Source organism: Chroicocephalus ridibundus, chromosome 3 (assembly GCF_963924245.1).
Source record: "Chroicocephalus ridibundus chromosome 3, bChrRid1.1, whole genome shotgun sequence".
NCBI classification, from domain to species: domain Eukaryota; kingdom Metazoa; phylum Chordata; class Aves; order Charadriiformes; family Laridae; genus Chroicocephalus; species Chroicocephalus ridibundus.
Window position 1 is genome coordinate 74,043,263 of NC_086286.1, and position 18,021 is coordinate 74,061,283.

Here is an 18,021-nt window from a genome sequence, read left to right on the forward strand (position 1 = left end):
ACATCTTTAAGGCTCATCTGTGAAAAAAAAATATAATTATTTCCATCTGCATGTGCAGAGTTGAACAAATTGGTTGAACTCTAAGGAAGTGACAAACAACTGTTTGTACTTGCTGGATGGTACTGTGAGACTACAGCTTCTTGAGGATCATTAATGCTATTGTCTCTACGTTGAACTCACACTATCTTGTTTTACGGCCTTTACCATTCTGCAGGTTACAGACTTGAGCTTATTCAGGCTCTTTTGGGAAGGAAAAGCACATATTATAACTTTCATCAAACCTTCACGCTGAATCCTGGCAGTCTTCAAATATGTAGCTTTCCCTTAGTCTGTCATAGCAATGTGGTTTTTTGTCTCTTTCCTTCTCTCCTCCAGTACGTGTTTTAGCAGCAATGACCTTTTCCATGTCTCTAAATGCTGCCTTGAAGCTGCTAGGGGCCAGTGCATGAAACAATGTGGCTTTATGGGTGCAGGACTCTTCCAGAGGGTATTCATTAGGTTGATGCACTTTGCATTTTTGAAAAATAACTCTAAAATGTATTCTGCTTAGAATGCCTTTCCCTAAACTGAATTAAGTGAGCCAATAATAACACAAAGAATAATGCAACCCACATACACGCACATCACAATATTCCCTGGGAAAACTAAACAAAGCCAGAATAAAATCTGTATTAAAACTGAGCAGAGCTGATGCAAGGTTTTTTGCTGCCCTAGGCAGATAAAAATTGCTGTCCTCTTTCCTTATCAGTATTCGCTCTCTTTCAAAATTTTCCACCCTGCTCTGTGCAGCTGTTACCTCTTTGGGCTCTGACAGATGTCCTCTGGCAAATCTTGTAGGGAAATCTCAATCCTCAGATATCCGCACTGTCCCTGTGCCAAGGGATGCTGCTTCAGCAGCAGTGGAAGAAGGGAATGTGTGTCTACGTTTCTACTGCCCCAACCAATAGCCTAAGCCACTAGTGCGAGCCCAAGCAGCGGGCACCCTACCTAACTGGAATTAATAACAAAGGAAAAAATTATGCCTCAAAAATAACAATATACCTGAAACAGTGTTAGAAACTACAGTCTTGCTCTTACCGTGTCAGTCCTTGTCCCTTTAATCTTTGGCCTTCAACCACCTCGTCTACTGCATACATCTTTGACATGACAGTTGAGCAAGTGCCAACTTCAGAACTGATGAAAGAAAAGGTTTTGTGACACACATAGGACGCATACAGATGTCAGATTTATGTCACATTTGTCACATATAGCAGACTCTGGATATACAAAACAGGTTCCCACTTGCAGATTTGCAGATTTAAAATGCACTGATTTTTTGTCTGAGTTGCCACAGACTTCTGAGAAAGTTCCTTAAAGCTCCTTGAAACCAAAACAGCTGGTTCCTTCTGAAGACTCCAGGGTCTTCATGAGAGCCTCGTTTCAACACAAATTAATGGGTTTAAGCATAAGTATTTCTGGCTGTGAAGAGCAATAGAAGGGCAGCACATGCCCTCCCCAGGCAACATGTTTTGAGAGAAAATCAATTCTGATACTCACATGTTTGTAATTTCAGTATTATTTTACATTCTAAATATGGTCTGTGAGACTGGGTAGCTTAAAAGACAATTGCAGGTTTTCTTTTACAGTATTTCCTGTGAAAATGTCAGGGTGTTTTTTATTATTCTTACCACATCTTGCAATTTTTTCAGAGTAACTCTATGGAAATTACTTATAAGTATGAATTGATAAATAAAACAGCCTTAGGGAATGCTGTATGTGTGAGATAGTAAATACAAAGAAAATATTTTCTCTTAAAATTCAGTATATTTTAAATGCTTTTCAAGCAAAATGCACAACTCTCTGAGAGACACATACCAGATTCACTCTTCAGTATTATTTTATACCAGAAATACACATAGCAAGGCAGAATTTTCCCTTTCGTTTTCTTTGTTTTGTGCTTATTTATAGCTAACTTACTGTATATGCAATTTCTTCATGTATGTTTAGCATAAGCCTGCTTATGCATATCTGCTGGCACTTTTTAAAAGGAGGCTTTACAGTACCAGGAAGCCACACTGCTCACAAGATAGATTTTCAGAAAAATCTGACTTATTTAAAGCTGTCAGAATTTGTATGTTCAAAGCTGCTAGTTTTTGCCTATAGACAGTGAGTCAGAAATACAGCCAGGCCTGCAGTCTATAAGAAGGTACACAGGTCACAGAACACTTTCCCTCCCAGGACAACAAAAGCTCTCCTTTTCCTGCCATGTTGCTCAGTGGCTGACAGCATTAACATCTCACAGACTCAGGGGATAGAGCTCAGAAAGGCAGGAACATGCTGGGAGGTTTTGGTGTGAACATTAACCTGTGGACAGACCGGTCCCCTCCTTCTATGCACTTCAGTAGGCAACTGAGGAACATGCTTCTCCTGGATTATCTTTCAAGGTCAGTGGACATGGATCAGAGCCCCACAAGCACTGCCTCTGGGAGGAGAAGGCACCCAGCAGGAGGAATAGAGCAATTCACACATTGCAGAGCTCTCACCTCTGGCTGTTTTTGCTTCCATACTCTTTCATCGAATGGAGAAGACCTTCGGGTGAATAAACCACATCACTCTGAAATGCAATTCCTTGGCAGCTTAAACCAACTTAAATTGGGTGCTTATGTGACCAGAAAGGGAGCTGGTTCAGGAGCTGGACCATTTGAAAATTAATCATGCTTAACAAAAACCAGCAGTTAGTTTTTGGCTGATCCCTGTACCAATGCAATTTCTACGGTTGTGAATGCCTACAGGAAGAAGGTGCGGGAACATGCAGCCAGGCAAGAGAAGAGAGGACTGCAGCAGCTTAGCCTAAGTAAATTTTGACTGCCACAAAACAGTTTTACTTCCAAGATAATTTAAGCCAATACAAATCAGACGCTGCAAACCTGCCCATAGCTTTGCATTGCTCTCTCATACTGTTGCCTGTAAGGTTCATATTGACCTTCTGATGAGTCTGTTTGGATGACACACTTAATAGAAAATTAAATCTCTGCCCCTTTCACTACCTAAACTAGCTCACAATGGGTAAATAAAAATCCTGTGCCAAAGAAAAGGAAGGTGAGAGTATGCAGCTGAGGGAAAGAAGGAAATGTCATGGGACCATAACAGCACCAACCTAGCCTTCAGTCACTATGGAGTTGCATACCCAAAAGCGGAGCTTAAATGAACACCTTAAACCAGCAGAAATTGGCACTGCTACTAAAAGCAGCAGCTCTCTATCCACCACCCAGCTCCTGCCCTGGCACAGCCATTTGCACTGCCCTCTGGCAAGTTGTATCAGACAAGTGATACAGGTTAAAAAGCCATCTTTTCCAGGATGAGTTTTCAGTTGGATCTGTTTTCCAATCCAGTGTGCAAATTCTGAGAAAAATAATTTTGTAATCAAGATTAAAAGCACTAATTATGAATATGATGTGCTATATTTTTAATAATAACTTGCAAACTCAGCACTGAGCTGCGGAATTTTGGTACCGCTCTAATTTTGCACTGTGTCTATGAAATGAGTTCATTTAAATGGCCTCCACAGCAAGAACTCTGTGACTAGAGTTGATAACATTACATATAGAAGTAGTACCTTACTGTCATGTGCAAGGAGTATCTTTTTAAGATTTTTAAATATCCATTTCCTAAAATATAACAGCAACAAAAAATCCATTTGGGCTTCTACATTAGAATGCGGTATTAAAAGATATGACCACATGACATTTATCAAATAATGCAACTATATATTTGCGATAACTGTAAGCATACTTGAGGCATTTTATACTGATTACTTAGTCCTGTATACTTACACTAATTTCATTGTGTTAATGGTCCAGTACTTTTCTTATTGCTTAGCTGCATTACTCCCAATTTCATCCCTCAAGACTGTATTTAAATAATATCAACACAGTCTATGTACCACATATTTATTTTATGTTAGCTATACAACCCTCCTTAGGTAAAAAAGCAGGCAGTGAACCATGAAACTAACTTGCACAAATAGGTGACCTATATTTGCCAGAAAATTTTCATTGCTCTTCTTTCTCTGCGGATAATTTTAACATGTTCTGTATTTTCCACCTATGTGACATCCATGAGCACTGTGTAGGAAACAGTCCCACGTAGCATCACAAGATATTACACCTTCTGTCTCAGATACAAGAAAAGATGTGTATGATATTACTTAATGGAATGTGCATAAATCAAAGGGTGCATGATTATATGTACTCACAACAGGATGTGCTTTTCTTGATATCTTCGTATGTAAATACATATCCTTCCATATACTGATGCAAAGGATTTTCCAGTGAACTTTTTTTCCCCTGTTGCCAAAAGCAGCTCTGAGGAGGAGCTCTGTAAACTCCGAACTTCTGCGCACAAACTCAGCATGGCTAGAGCTACCTGCTGCCTGCAGGAATTGAACTCACCTTAACACATCTGACAAGTGAGCACAGTGTCAGGCAAACCTGATGAATCTGCCCAGGAGCAGCCCCCAAGCAAGCCACAAGCTGGTGGTCAGGCAGTTGTGCAGCGAGATGGAAGGCACGGCACGCTTTATCTTCAGCCATGTCAGAGGCCACTCTTTCTGCAGAATATAGAACACAGAAGAACTTCACGTTGATATAAGTAGACATATATAAATATATAATTCCATAATTATGGAACTTCACCTTGAAATTCCGTGTCTCAGCTCCTCAGATTTTCAATACACTTTGTAGAAGTCATGAGGTACTTCCCAAAGTTCTCAGAAAATTCTTCCAAGCCTCCTATCTCCTGTGATTTATAGCTCTATGTTTGCCTATTCTTCCTCTAAGCACCTGAACTCCAAATGCATGACCAATGATTATTTTTTTTAAACCATGTGCTTTATCAGTTTGAATAAACAGTTAAACTGCGTAAGTAACACATAATTTTTGAAGTCTTATAGTATTACCAAATAGAAAGGAATGTTCCCTTTAAGAATAAAATACATTCACCAAGACTATTTAATGCTATGTTCTACTTTTCAATTTGGGCATCTTAACTGCATCTATACAGTCTCACATGCTTTTTAACTTCCGGTTTTCAAAAGTTGCAAGTTAGTTACAGTCAAAATAATTATACCTATGATTGTTATGTCCACTTGTTGGCATTTCAGCCATTCATAAACTCAGAAAATTACTGATGTTATTGAATAGTGCAATTGAAACATTCCATTTGTTTATTTATCATTCAGGCAAAATGTATACACACATTCTCTTAAGCCATTGGCTCTTTTTTCCAGGGATATGTCAGAAATCAAATTGAATCCCTTATCCATTATTGTCTTCTCTATATATATTAGATGTACTATGACCAGAAGACACAAATTACATGCGTCAGTGGGAAAGTACATTATTTTCTATAAGAATAGCTGTAAGTGGGTGGATGGCTTTAGCCATGACTGAACAAACTAATTTATAGTATTGTACAGCAATGAGCAATCAAAGAAGAAATTTGGGAAGCTTCCAATTGTTTGTGCGAAAACTGTGTGGGCTGCCTCAGACTGGGGAGAGATACAGTCTTGAATTCATAAAAATTTGCTATCTCTTCTTTTCACTATTTAGCCACTTTCAGATTTCAGATGCTTACCAGGCCTGACATAAACCCATTTTAGAAATAACATGTGCAGTAAAGGACTGGTGATAACCACAGTGGGAATAAGCCAAGGGAATTTCACAGAATCACAGAATCTTCATGGTTGGAAAGGACCCTTAAGATCATTGAGTCCAACCAAAAAACCTACAATCTCTGCCACTAGAGCATGCCCTGAAGTGCCAAATCTAGATGTTTCTTAAATACCTCCAGGGATGGTGACTCGACCATCTTCCTGGGCAGGCTGTTCCAGTGCCTGACCACTCTTTCAGTAAAGTAATTCTTCCTAATATCTAACCTAAACCTCCCCTGCTGCAACTTCAGACCATTTCCTCTGGTCCTGGCATTATTCACCTGGGAGAAGAGGCCAACACCCACCTCTCTACAACCTCCTTTCAGGTAGTTGTAGAGGGCAATGAGGTCTCCCCTCAGCCTCCTCTTCTCCAAGCTAAACATGCCCAGCTCCCTCAGCCTCTCCTCATATGGCCTGGTCTCCAGACCCCTCACCAGCCTGGTAGCTCTCCTCTGGACACGCTCCTACCCTCAAGCCTTCCTACCCTCAAGCAGATCAATACTCCCACCTAGCTTGGTGTCATCTGCAAACTTACTGAGGGTACGCTCAATCCCCTCATCCAGATCATTGATAAAGATATTAAACAAAAATGGCCCCAAAACTGAGCCCTGAGGGACACCACTGGTGACCGGCCGCCAAGAGGATTTCACCCCATTAATCACAACTCACTGGGCACGGCCATCCAGCCAGTTTTTAATCCAGCGAAGAGTACACTTGTCTATGCCATGATTCGCCAGCTTCTCCAGGAGAATGCTGTGGGGGACGGTATCAAAGGCCTTACCAAAGTCCAGATAGACAACGTCCACAGCCTTCCCTGCATCCAGAAGGTGGGTCACATGGTCATAGAAAGAGATCAGGTTGGTTAAGCAGGACCTCCCTTTCCTAAACCCATGCTGGCTGGCCCTGATCCCTTGGCTGCCCTGCACTTGCCATGAGAGCTCACTCAAGATGATGCTCTCCTTGATCTTTCCTGGTACCAAGGTCAGGCTGACAGGCCTGTAGTTCCCCGGATCCTCCTTACGACCCTCCTTGTAGATGGGCGTCACATTAGCCACCCTCCAGTCATCTGGTACCTCCCCTGTTGACCAGGATTGTTGATAAATGATGGACAGAGGCTTGGTGAGCTCTCCCGCCAGCTCCCTGAGTACTCTTGGGTGAATCCCATCCGGTCCCATAGACTTATGTGCGTCTAGGTGCAGAAGCATATCATTGACTACTTCCTCCTGGATTGTGGGTGGGTTGTTCTGCTCTCCATCCTTATCTTCCAGCTCAGGAGGCTGAACACTCTGGGGATAGCTGGTCTGGCTATTGAAGACGGAGGCAAAGAAGGCATTATCTTCAGTCCTTCCAGCCACCACGTTTGAAAAGTGTTATCCATACAGAGCCCAGCAGAGGGGCACAAAGATGATCAGAGGGCTGGAGCACCTCTCCTATGAGCATTACCGCCTATGAGGGGTAATGGTTTCAAACTGAGAGAGGGTAGATTTGGATTGGTTATCAGGAAGAAATTCTTTACTGTGAGGGTGGTGAGACACTGGAACAGGTTGCCCGGGGAAGCTGCAGGTGCCCCATCCCTGGAAGTGTTCAAGGCCAGGCTGGATGGGGCTTTGAGCAGCCTGGTCTAGTGGGAGGTGTCCCTGCCCATGGCAGGGGGGTTGGAACTAGATGATCTTTAAGGTCCCTTCCAACCCGAACCATTTTATGATTCTATACCACAACAGGCATTTGCAGGATCTTCACGCATCCTTGTCGTAAAGCATCTGAACTCCAATTATGAAAAATCAGGGAAAAAAAAAATCCCCCAGAAAATCAATTACCGGTAAGTATGGATATACTGAAGTATTCAGAGACTCTCTGAACGCCTCCGAGGGCCCCCACGGGCCATGGGTGGACAGGGACCAGCAGCGAACAGAGCTGCATGTTTCTCCACACAGGCCAACGGCAGCAACCACCATCCCGAGTCACTTGGGGAGGATTAACGGGCAGCTCCCACGCTCCTCGGAGAAACACGCGAAGCTTTAGCAACACGTGGCGAAGCAGGAGGGGGAGTGACACCGAGGTCAGGTCGGGCCGTGTAAGGTAAGGCAGGTCCCACCCGCCCACCGGCTCACGTAGGCCCCAGCGGGGCCGGGAAGCGGCCGCCGGCGGCACCTGCTGTGGCGCCAAGGCGCATGCGCGCACTCGGGGCGGCGTGGGCGGGGCCCCGCGGGAGCCTAGCAACCGAGGGGGCGACCATAGCAACGGGTCCGGCCCGGCGGGCAGGGCCGAGCGGGAAGATGGAGGCCCCGGAGACGCTGCGGCCTCCTGGTATGGCTGGCCCCGCGGCCGGGCTCGCCTGCGCCGTGGCGGGCGACGGGTGGCTGCGTTTGTGGTTCGCTGTTGTGCTGGCAGAGCCCGGAGCTTGGCAGCGGGCCGAGCAGGGAGCGCGGCGGCCGCCGGGGGCGGCAGGGGGGAGGGTTCCGGGGCTTCGGTCAGGCGGATGCTGCTGCTGGAAGTCTTTCTCGGAGAGGGCTGCGTTGGAAAAGGACACGGAGGGAGCAAAGGCCACTGAGAACTGGAACGCTGACAAGAAAGGGCTTATTTAAAGTGGTACTGGAGTTGCATTTTGTGCAATGAAACCGTTAACGTGAGGGGCATTTTGTGATACGGCGGTTCCCCTTGTGTATTCAAACCTGGCACAGTTCAGTGCGGCGTCTCCAGAGAGGTCCTTTGGAGGGTAATTTTTCATTTTACTGCAGGTGAAGTGAAGTGCCCGGTCCCTAGCGTGTGGGCTGTCAATGTTTGTTAGGAATGGAAGTCCTGTGTAGAAGCTTTTCCATCATCTGGGGTTGGCCTGTAAGGAATATATGCAGGAGAGAGCGCTGTGGTGCTAGGAAATGTCTCTTAAAGTTTTATTTTAAGTCTGGCTGAGAACTTTCATGTTCACAAACATTTTTATGAATATAAGCACCTTGAAAATAAGGATTGAAAGCCTAATGTGCGGCTTCATAAAGGAAGCCAGTGTCAGGAAGAGAGAAAGGTTACTTTTGCTCATAGTAGTCATTGCCATGGATACATGTTTCAGATTAGCCTATTCCCTAAATTGCTGGCTTCAGCTGCGATGCAACACTGCAGTCCTGCAAGGACATAATAAATTGTTTTCTAGATTAAGTCAGTTCTGTAACCCAGGATGCCATCTTCTACAGAGAATATAAAATGTTATTCTTGGGTATCATGCACAAAGATCTTATTCTGGCTAAAAACTTACTCCATTTGCTTCCCTTTGTCCTCTTCATGGCAGTCGTATAGCTGTTTGTTGTTAAGGTAGATGGACCTAAGGGTTACCTCCATATCTGTCTACTTGTTCACATAAAAATGATATAAAAGTAGACACTGAACAGAACTAAAGCAAAGATTGATCTTTCTGGGACTCTCCCAGGTAGTTTTTACTGTGAAATGCCAACTGTATTCTGCTCCTGTCTCCATAGTCTTAGCAGACTACATATTAATATATAACCAGTCTAAAATGGGCATAACATTTCCTAAAATAATTCCTTCTATTGTCAGTCAAGGAAAGAAATAATTCATTCACCATGGTCAACAATGTTCACTGAGACAGAGCAAAGACAGCCCCAGGTTACTGAAGTGACCTAGTTTCATCCTATATATTCACCACAGAGCAGCATTAAAAATTCTCTGACAAGTCAAGTAAGGCTGAAATTTGAAAGAGGTAAACAGGCAGTTTTGCAGTAGGAAGAGGCAGACAAATAACATGGTTACTTTTTAAAAAAAAATTGTAATATTACCTTGAAAAAACTTGAGTAGTTTTTATCACTGCAAGTGTTTGCAGTGGACAGTTCATTGGTAAACAACAATTCCTTCACATCGCTAAATGAATGGATTCTTGCATGTATGGGAATCAGGAACGCAAGGCTGACACGGTGCCTCAGCCAATGTTATCAGAGAGACCCCAGCTACTTGTGTCAATCTTTCTATTGTGATTTTTTTCTGCCAAAACCTTACAAGAAGAATGGAGAAAGTTTATGTCAAGCTGTAACCATTTTTGTAGTGTATCAATACAGTATTTAATATGCTAGATAAACATAACTTTTTATATCAGTAGGGGCAACATGAAACATACTTTTTGCTTTGGATTCTGTCCGTAATAGTAACACTAGTATCCTCCCAGTCTTGTGAGCAGCTGAGACATGCTCTTGGTATAACCCTGAGCGTAGCTGACTTGCTTCATGGCTGTACACAGGTGAGGCTGTAGAGAGAAGCCTTCTTTTAGTTTTGTCCTGCACTTTTCTGTTGGCAAGATAGAGCAGAGCAGGTGAATTTCCCAGTACCTCTGTGCTGAAGGATTGTTCATTTTCACGATGAGAAAGGTTGTATGTTGGAAACCTTTAAAAAGGCCTGTTTTAATCTTGTATATTCTGGGCTGTTTAGAAAATATTATAAAGGACTCTGAAGCAAGATCTCTACAGAAAGAGGTATCTTTCATCTTATATGATGATGTCACCAACAAAGATGTCGGTGATTGTCCGAGAATGGCTTGAGAGCAACCCTGAGGAAAAGGACTTGGGGGTGCTGGTGTACGAGAAGCTCAACATGAGCAGGCAATGCGCCCTTGCAGCCCAGAGAGCCAACCGTATCCTGGGCTGCATCAAAAGAAGCGTGGCCAGCAGGTCGAGGAAGGTGATTCTGCCCCTCTACTCTGTTCTGGTGAGACACCGCCTGGAGTGCTGTGTCCAGCTCTGGAGTCCTCAGCACAAGAAGGACACGGACGTGTTGGAACAGGTCCAGCCGAGGGCCACGAAGATGATCAGAGGGCTGGAGCGCCTATGCTATGAGGACAGGCTGAGAGAGTTGGGGCTGTTCAGCCTGGAGAAGTGAAGGCTCCGGGGAGACCTCATAGCAGCCTTCCAGTACCTAAAGGGGGCCTACAGGAAGGATGGGGAGGGACTCTTTATCAGGGAGTGTAATGATAGGACACGGGGTAATGGTTTCAAACTGAGAGAGGGTAGATTTAGATTGGATATCGGGAAGAAATTCTTTACTGTGAGGGTGGTGAGGCACTGGAACAGGTTGCCCAGAGAAGTTGTGGCTGCCCCATCCCTGGCAGTGTTCAAGGCCAGGCTGGATGGGGCTTTGAGCAGCCTGGTCTAGTGGGAGGTGTCCCTGTCCATGGCAGGGGGGTTGGAACTAGATGATCTTTAAGGTCCCTTCCAACCTGAAACATTCTGTGACTTTATATGACAGCATTTCTGCTGTCTGGTCAGGCTTCACTTTGCTATCATCCTGCACAGCTGGAAGAGAAGCATTTCATTTTGTTATATAAAATTATTTTGTGTTATACATAAAGAAAGAAATCTGTCTGAGAAAGACCTCTCTGCATCATCTTTCTACCTCCCACACAGATGGACCTAAAGGAAAAAAGCTTTCCATGAAACCTGATTTCATTGGGGGGAAAAAAAAGGATAATGTTTTCCTCATTGGTCTCCTCCTTCTCTTGTTCCTCAAGCCCTAGCGATTGAATTACCTCAGTTTTTAAATTAAGAGAAGCAAAGGCACAAAAAAGTGTCAATATCCTTAAATAGCTGTATTCTGTTAAATTATTATTTTCAGAATATCATCTGTTTTTTCAGATATTGTCCTTTGCTAGGAAAAGGGAATGTTTATCTCTTAGGAGGATGAGTCAAGTAGTATGAGACGTGCTAAAGGCTGCAGGATAAATACCATCTACACTGCTGGTTCACCTAGTAGCTACTTGCCAAAAGCGAGGTTCAGCTGGTCCTAATAAAAGCAAGGAACCACAGGGAGGACACATCAGACAACCCTTTAATAAAACCAAAACAAAAGCCATAAATAATGCAAGCCAGTGCCTGTTGCTAATGCTTTCGTTTGCAGCTAGTCAGAATGGAGAAGAGAAGGCTTAGGGGGGATCTAACAGCAATGTGCTAATACCTACAAGGGTGTTATCATGAAGTTGGAGCCTTGTACTGGTGCATGGCAGAAGGATTTATGATGGTGGCCTAAACTGAAACAAGAGAGTTTCAAACTAGATATAAAGAAATTTTTTCCATGAGGACAGTCTGGCAGCATAGCAGCAGGCTGCCTGAAGAAGTTTTCCAGATGGAGCTGGAGGTTTTCCAGCCCTGACCAGCCAAATCCTGGCCTCACAGCTGAGCCTGTTTGGGGCAGGAGGTTGAACTAGAGGCCCTCTGAGGTTCCTCCTAACCTAAATTATTCTAGGAATGCTTAGAATTACAAACCTGTCTGAGTATGATTACTTTGTGTCATAACTACTTAGCGGAAACATACTTGAAGTAAATTGTCTTTCGGTTTAATAAAGGGATTATTAGCTGATGTGGTCTATTGACTTCATGTCTAACTCTAAGATTCCACAAGACTATTCTACATTGTAAGAGCTACTGGAGAGTGGAATTGTCATCAGCCAGAAAGGGGTTTGCTCTGACACCTGGCCTTCCATGGAAACCGTGCCTTTTTCTTCCAAGTGGCATGGGGAAGTAAAATCTATGAAATGAGTTTTGCATATAATAATGTATGAAATTTCTTTCATTCTTACGTGTTTATTGCCTTAAAAAGGAAATACGGAAGAGTAAGTTATGCTAAAATAGATTAACATAGACATATATCAATTATTTCTGAGTGATACGTAATCCTGCTTTATAGCTGTCATTTTACCAGAAAACATTACAAGTATAATTTCCCAAGTGATTAGGAGTATAACTTTGGATGCGTTTCTTTAAAGCTGGTCCATGAATTTTATGTTTAAATTTGTAGTATTTGTGTGAAATATGTTAATTTTCAAGTGGAGATGGTGGCACTACCATAGAAATGTCGCAGAGGAGAAAAATAGCTTATAAAGAAAAAATAGTGAAATAAATATTTTAGAAGAAAATGATGGAAGACTCATTTGTTACCACTGTATTGTTTTTTTTTAGTACACGTGTGCAAGACTGGAAAGGGATGAGTGACATGCTGCAGTAACGAGACACCATTCATACCTGAAGTGTTTGGGAAGTACAGAAAACATCTCAGAGAGAATGAAAGGATCCAAGAAAAGAGAGAAATCTTTGCTTCATTATATAAGAGTGAGGTAGTAATACTTGGTGAACAAGTAATGTAAAATTATTATATGGATTTCTCACTTGTAAAGATGTCAAATCTTGATTAAATTAGTATTATGTAATTACACTCCTAGATCTGTTCTTCTTCTATACGCTTGTCTTGCGATCATAACATGAAACTGATATCAGAAAGAGCTTCTAACAGCATTGTAAAAATAGTTTTCTCTAGGTGATACAGATTGAATGGAAGATCTGAAACTGCTTTTGAAAGAGAAGGATGCTCAGTCTCACTAGCTCCTTAGGTATCCTGCCAAATAAAAAATAACCACATCGCCCATACTCTAAATTAGCTCTACAATTCTAGCGCTTTTTTGAAGTGCTAGGTTTCAGTTAAAGTGGTTTGTCAGTGGTATTCTGTATCAGCTCTGCATCGAAAACAATGCTGATAATTCATTTGTTCCTTCTCTAGGAAGAAACGATGTTTGGCTGAGTTTGGATCCTCTGGTTCAGGACTAGTATCTGGTGAAGCCAGCTTCACCACCGTGCTCACTGAGGGGGAATAAAATGCAGAAGCTACAGGAATTCAAACAGAGGTTAATATTCTTCTCTTCAGCCATGTCAAACCCATTCCATTTTTCATACTTAGTTTCTCAAATATGGAAATAATTGGAGCTGCAGAAATAATCATCTCTCCTGAGTAAACATGCATCTTTTTTGCATATGGCTTTCTCGTCTCCCTTTTATTTTTATAAAAATGTTGTGACAGAAGAACATGTTTTCAACAACGCATTACATAAAATATTTAAAGTAATTTTTTATAAATGGATTTTAAAATTACTTGGTGTTTGGCATAACGTTCATTTCTTTAGCATGGATCTCCTACCTGATACTCAGAAAGACAGAAATGTGCTACTTAACACACTGTAGAATTTCTAAGATGTATATATAGAAGTGAAATTGTATTTATATACAGGTACAAATGTATAATCAGATGTACAGCTTATTATTAAAAAAGAAATACATTTCATTCAGCTCATAACTGAAGGTATTGGTAGCCCATTGATGGCATAATATTATTTTTAAAAAAAATTCTTTTCCAGATATCATACTTTCATGAGAGAAATAGTTGAAAATAAGCATCTTAATATCCTTTTTAGTATAAGTTCATTGATTATTTTGTTTCCTAAATATTTGATCTTACAAGGATAAGCAAGTTCTCTCAGCTGCAATTTGGAATTAGAATTTTCTTTCTCCAAGGCGAAGCTTAGCACGGAACTAAATACCATGACGTATTCCCATTGAAATGGAGTTTTCTTTTTCCACCACTGAGGGGATGCACCAGCACCCTAATATGGACTCTCTTAGCTATTGTGAGCTCTTTGAATGACACCGAAATATTTACAACCAACCAACAAGAAATTTAACTAAGTATTTATGGACTAACTAAAGTAATTGAGGAGTAGGATCAAAAATAGGCAGTAGTATAGTTTGCCTCGTTCTTTGTCGTTGAAAAGGAAAATAAATGGAAGGTAATTTATAAAGCAAACACAATGAGAAGTGCATGGTGATCTTGTAAGGCTGACTGATAATTCTGAAAGAGCTGTCTTGTGATGAAAATTCAGTTTGAGTGGTGGGCGCTATTTCTGAATCAGACACCTTTATCCCTGAGCGATGGTAGATGAGAGTTGAGCAGCTGAATTATGTATTATTATCAAATAAATATTAATTTCTTGCATGAAGAATTAAAATACTCCTTTAATTAAAAAACAGCTGTATATAGATCTTCCAGTAGTTTTCATACCTTACTTATCTACCAGATGACAACAAACAGTATTCTTTCCCCAAATATGAAGTAAATCTTTTACTGGACTTAGATGTTCCTAATTTCTCAAAAATAGAATAAGGATTGTGCCACAGTCTTTTTACTACAAGAATTTTACTTTAGAGTGAGAGTATCGTATTTCTGTGCATGTCAAGCAGGTTATAATGTAAACTGTAAATCCGCATTTATCTGTGTATTTACAGAGTTTAGTTATGAGCAATAATATAAATTATTGTTTTATTAAAGTGGCCTTCCACCTAGGCAAGCACACATATGGGTTACACATGACACTGAAGGTCTTCTGTAACGCTAGGATAGTATAGAGATTTATCTTTTAGAATAAGGCTTTTTCTGCTATTTCTCCAGGAGATGATCAGAGCCTATTTTTATTACAGTTCCTGCTCTGGCAAATTTGACATCTCTCCAGAGTACACACTGTATGACAGCTACATGGAGTAGAATCAGTCCCTTACTTCTCAATATCTGCTTGGCCTTGCTCTCTGTTTTGGGTGGATGCCAAATTGAGAGCTACTTGCTTCCATGATGGACCCATTTGTCCTGCAGCAGAAGCTCTGGCTCAGAAAAAAGCTTCTGAAAGGCAAATGATTTTGCCCTGAATTAAGCCAAGTGTTAGAGATTTAGGATGTCTCTATGAGGGTTGATATGATTTATAATATAAACACGTGAAGCTACCATGTTTCCTTGGGTAATTTCACAAGATCCTCTCTAGGTAGTCATTAAATAAGGAAGTGTAGTCTGGCTTCAAAAAGCTTCTGTGGCAAATAGTGCAGAAGCCAGCTGTACAGCGCATGGGAAGATAGAGCTTTCCATAGACACGCAGTTTATTCATTATAGGACATCTTCAAAACAGCGATCTGGTTTTAGTGAATGAAGCGTTATCCTTGGTTACTATTGCATATGAACTATAGTTGCAGTTTTAACATAAGTGGAAACCTGGCACTTGAAATTACATGGATATGCTTCCAAAAGTATTTTAAAAGAAGTGAGGGAGTTTTACAGTCAAACTGTACTGTCATAAACATTAGAATCACTGGATTTTCTTCAAAGTTGGGTTTGAATATTAAGTTTCAAAAGCCCACAGATTTTAGATTCCAAAAAGATTAAGGTGTAATTATTCCTAGTAGCTTTATTGTGCCTTCTGGATTTTCAGTCTCAAAAAATTCATCTGGTTCTGATAAGCTTGCCAAGAAAAAATCCCCGACCTTTAAACTAGGATTAACCCCTATGAATGTCATACCTGGATGATGTTAGAGAAAGCCATGGATAACTTAACTGTGGAGAAATAATACCCCTAATTAAAACAAAATCAAAACCTTTTAATCTTTCTGTAAAAGGTTGATAAATGGTATCTCTTCTGTTTAACTAGAAGAGCTGGGAAGAGAGTTCCTTGTTACTAAAAGACTGAATTATTTACTTTTCTGACTGATTTTCATTCTAAAAGTCTCTGAAAGTTATAGTAGGCTTGAAAAACTAGACAGCAAAAATACCTAGTAGAAGGTACTTCTGCATTTGGCTGGTAGAGCGTGTGCCAAGATTTTTATCAGGGGAAAGCTGATCTCAAAGAGATTACTTGAATACTCAAAGCTAAGTATGTACCTGCTGGACTGGGACTCTAATCACCGAGCTTCCTCTAACTGGATGAAGACTTGGAGTGAATTCTTTTTCTTGCCCTTCAGGTTTCCTACTTCAGAGACACCATATCACTTCATCACAATCTTTCACTTTAAGAAATTCTTTCTGGAGTAACTGTTGGTATTCAAATGCTGGGTTTTATTACTTTCCTAGCTAAGTGTTGTAAATATTTTATTTGGTTTTATCTAGTTCTAATTTTACAGATCAGGAAACTTTTAATGTTAAAAACATGGATTTATGTGAAAGTTGTTAAACTGGTCTTCCCTCCAGTGGGGTGGCTGACATGATGGAGGGAAGATATGCCATCCAGAGGGACCTTGACAGGCTGGAGAGGTGGGCCCATGCCAACCTCATGAAGTTCAACAAGACCAAGTGCAAGGTCCTCCATCTGGGTCAGGGCAATCCCAAGCACTGATATAGGCTGGGCAGCGACTGGCTTGAGAGCAGCCCTGAAGAAAAGGACTTGGGGGTGCTGGTGGACGAGAGGCTCAACATGAGCTGTCAGTGTGCACTAGCAGCCCAGAAAACCAATCGTATCCCGGGCTGCATCAGGAGAAGCATGGCCAGCAGGTCGAGGGAGGTGATTCTTCCCCTCTACTCCACTCTCGTGAGACCCCACCTGGAGTACTGCGTCCAATTCTGGAACCCCAACTACAAGAAAGATATGGATGTGCTGGAACGTGTCCAGAGAAGGGCCACGAGAATGATCAGAGGGCTGGAGCACCTCTCCTATGAGGACAGACTGAGAGAGTTGCGGTTGTTCAGTCTGGAGAAAAGAAGGCTCCGAGGAGACCTTACAGTGGCCTACCAGTATCTTAAGGGGGCCTACAAGAAAGCCAGTGAGAGACTTTTTAGGATGTCGGGTAATGGTAGGACTAGAGAGAATGGATTAAAACTAGAGATGGGACGATTCAGATTGGATGTTAGGAAGAAGTTCTTAACCATGAGGGTGGTGAGACACTGGAACAGGTTGCCCAGCGAGGTGGTGGAAGCCCCGTCCCTGGAAGTGTTCAAGGCCAGGCTGGATGGGGCTTTGAGCAGCCTGATCTAGTGGGAGGTGTCCCTGCCCATGGCAGGGGGTTGGAACTAGATGATCTTTAATGTCCCTTCCAACCCTAACAATTCTATGATTCTATGTCGTGAGTAACAAGCTCAGCATACAAAGAGCAGTAATAACTATTTCAAAATTATTCTCTTAACATCAAACAGGATATGCTTACAAGCAAGTAAGCTCGATTTTATATTGTAGTAATTAGGGGCACTTGTAACTAAGATGTAAAGTAAAAATGATGTAAAAAATTACTATCGGTGATATGTAATCTTTACAATTTTGCCCTAGTGTTCATAAATTTCAAAAGATGCTCAAGAGTGTTTTATATGCTATGTGTGGAAAAACATAGCTCTTAATCACTTTGTCTAAAATGCCAGTTCTTAAACTTCATAAGCAATAATTTGTAAATTTAAGGACTATTCTGGTCATAGAAATCATCTGTATCTTTTCTCTTCCTCTCAAGAACATTTTCCAATGAATTATTTACAACCTTTTTCCATAATAATTAAAAATAGACACATTTCTGTGCTTATAAACTAGCTTGATTATGCACCAAACGGGATACTACGCCCTTTATGAAATTTATATGCATGATATACTGAAACAAAAGCTTTTGCTGATTTTGGGAAGAAAGTGTTTTAGCTTTCAAATGTAGCCCATTCTTAAGGCAAATCTCTTACTTTGGTCCAGAACCAGGCCTGTGCAACACTAATCCAAATTTTTCAATATTGTT

At 41.6% G+C, this 18,021-nt stretch overlaps 1 protein-coding gene across 1 annotated transcript in view; it reads left to right on the forward strand.

The window, feature by feature from the left end:
- Positions 1–7,916: 7,916 nt before the first annotated feature.
- FAM184A (family with sequence similarity 184 member A) overlaps positions 7,917–18,021 on the forward strand; it is a 94,283-nt gene continuing 84,178 nt past the window's right edge. Inside the window, exon 1 of the mRNA XM_063329714.1 lies at positions 7,917–7,996. The gene's annotated coding sequence lies outside the window, so the exon portion shown is untranslated. The remainder of the gene's footprint in view (positions 7,997–18,021) is intronic.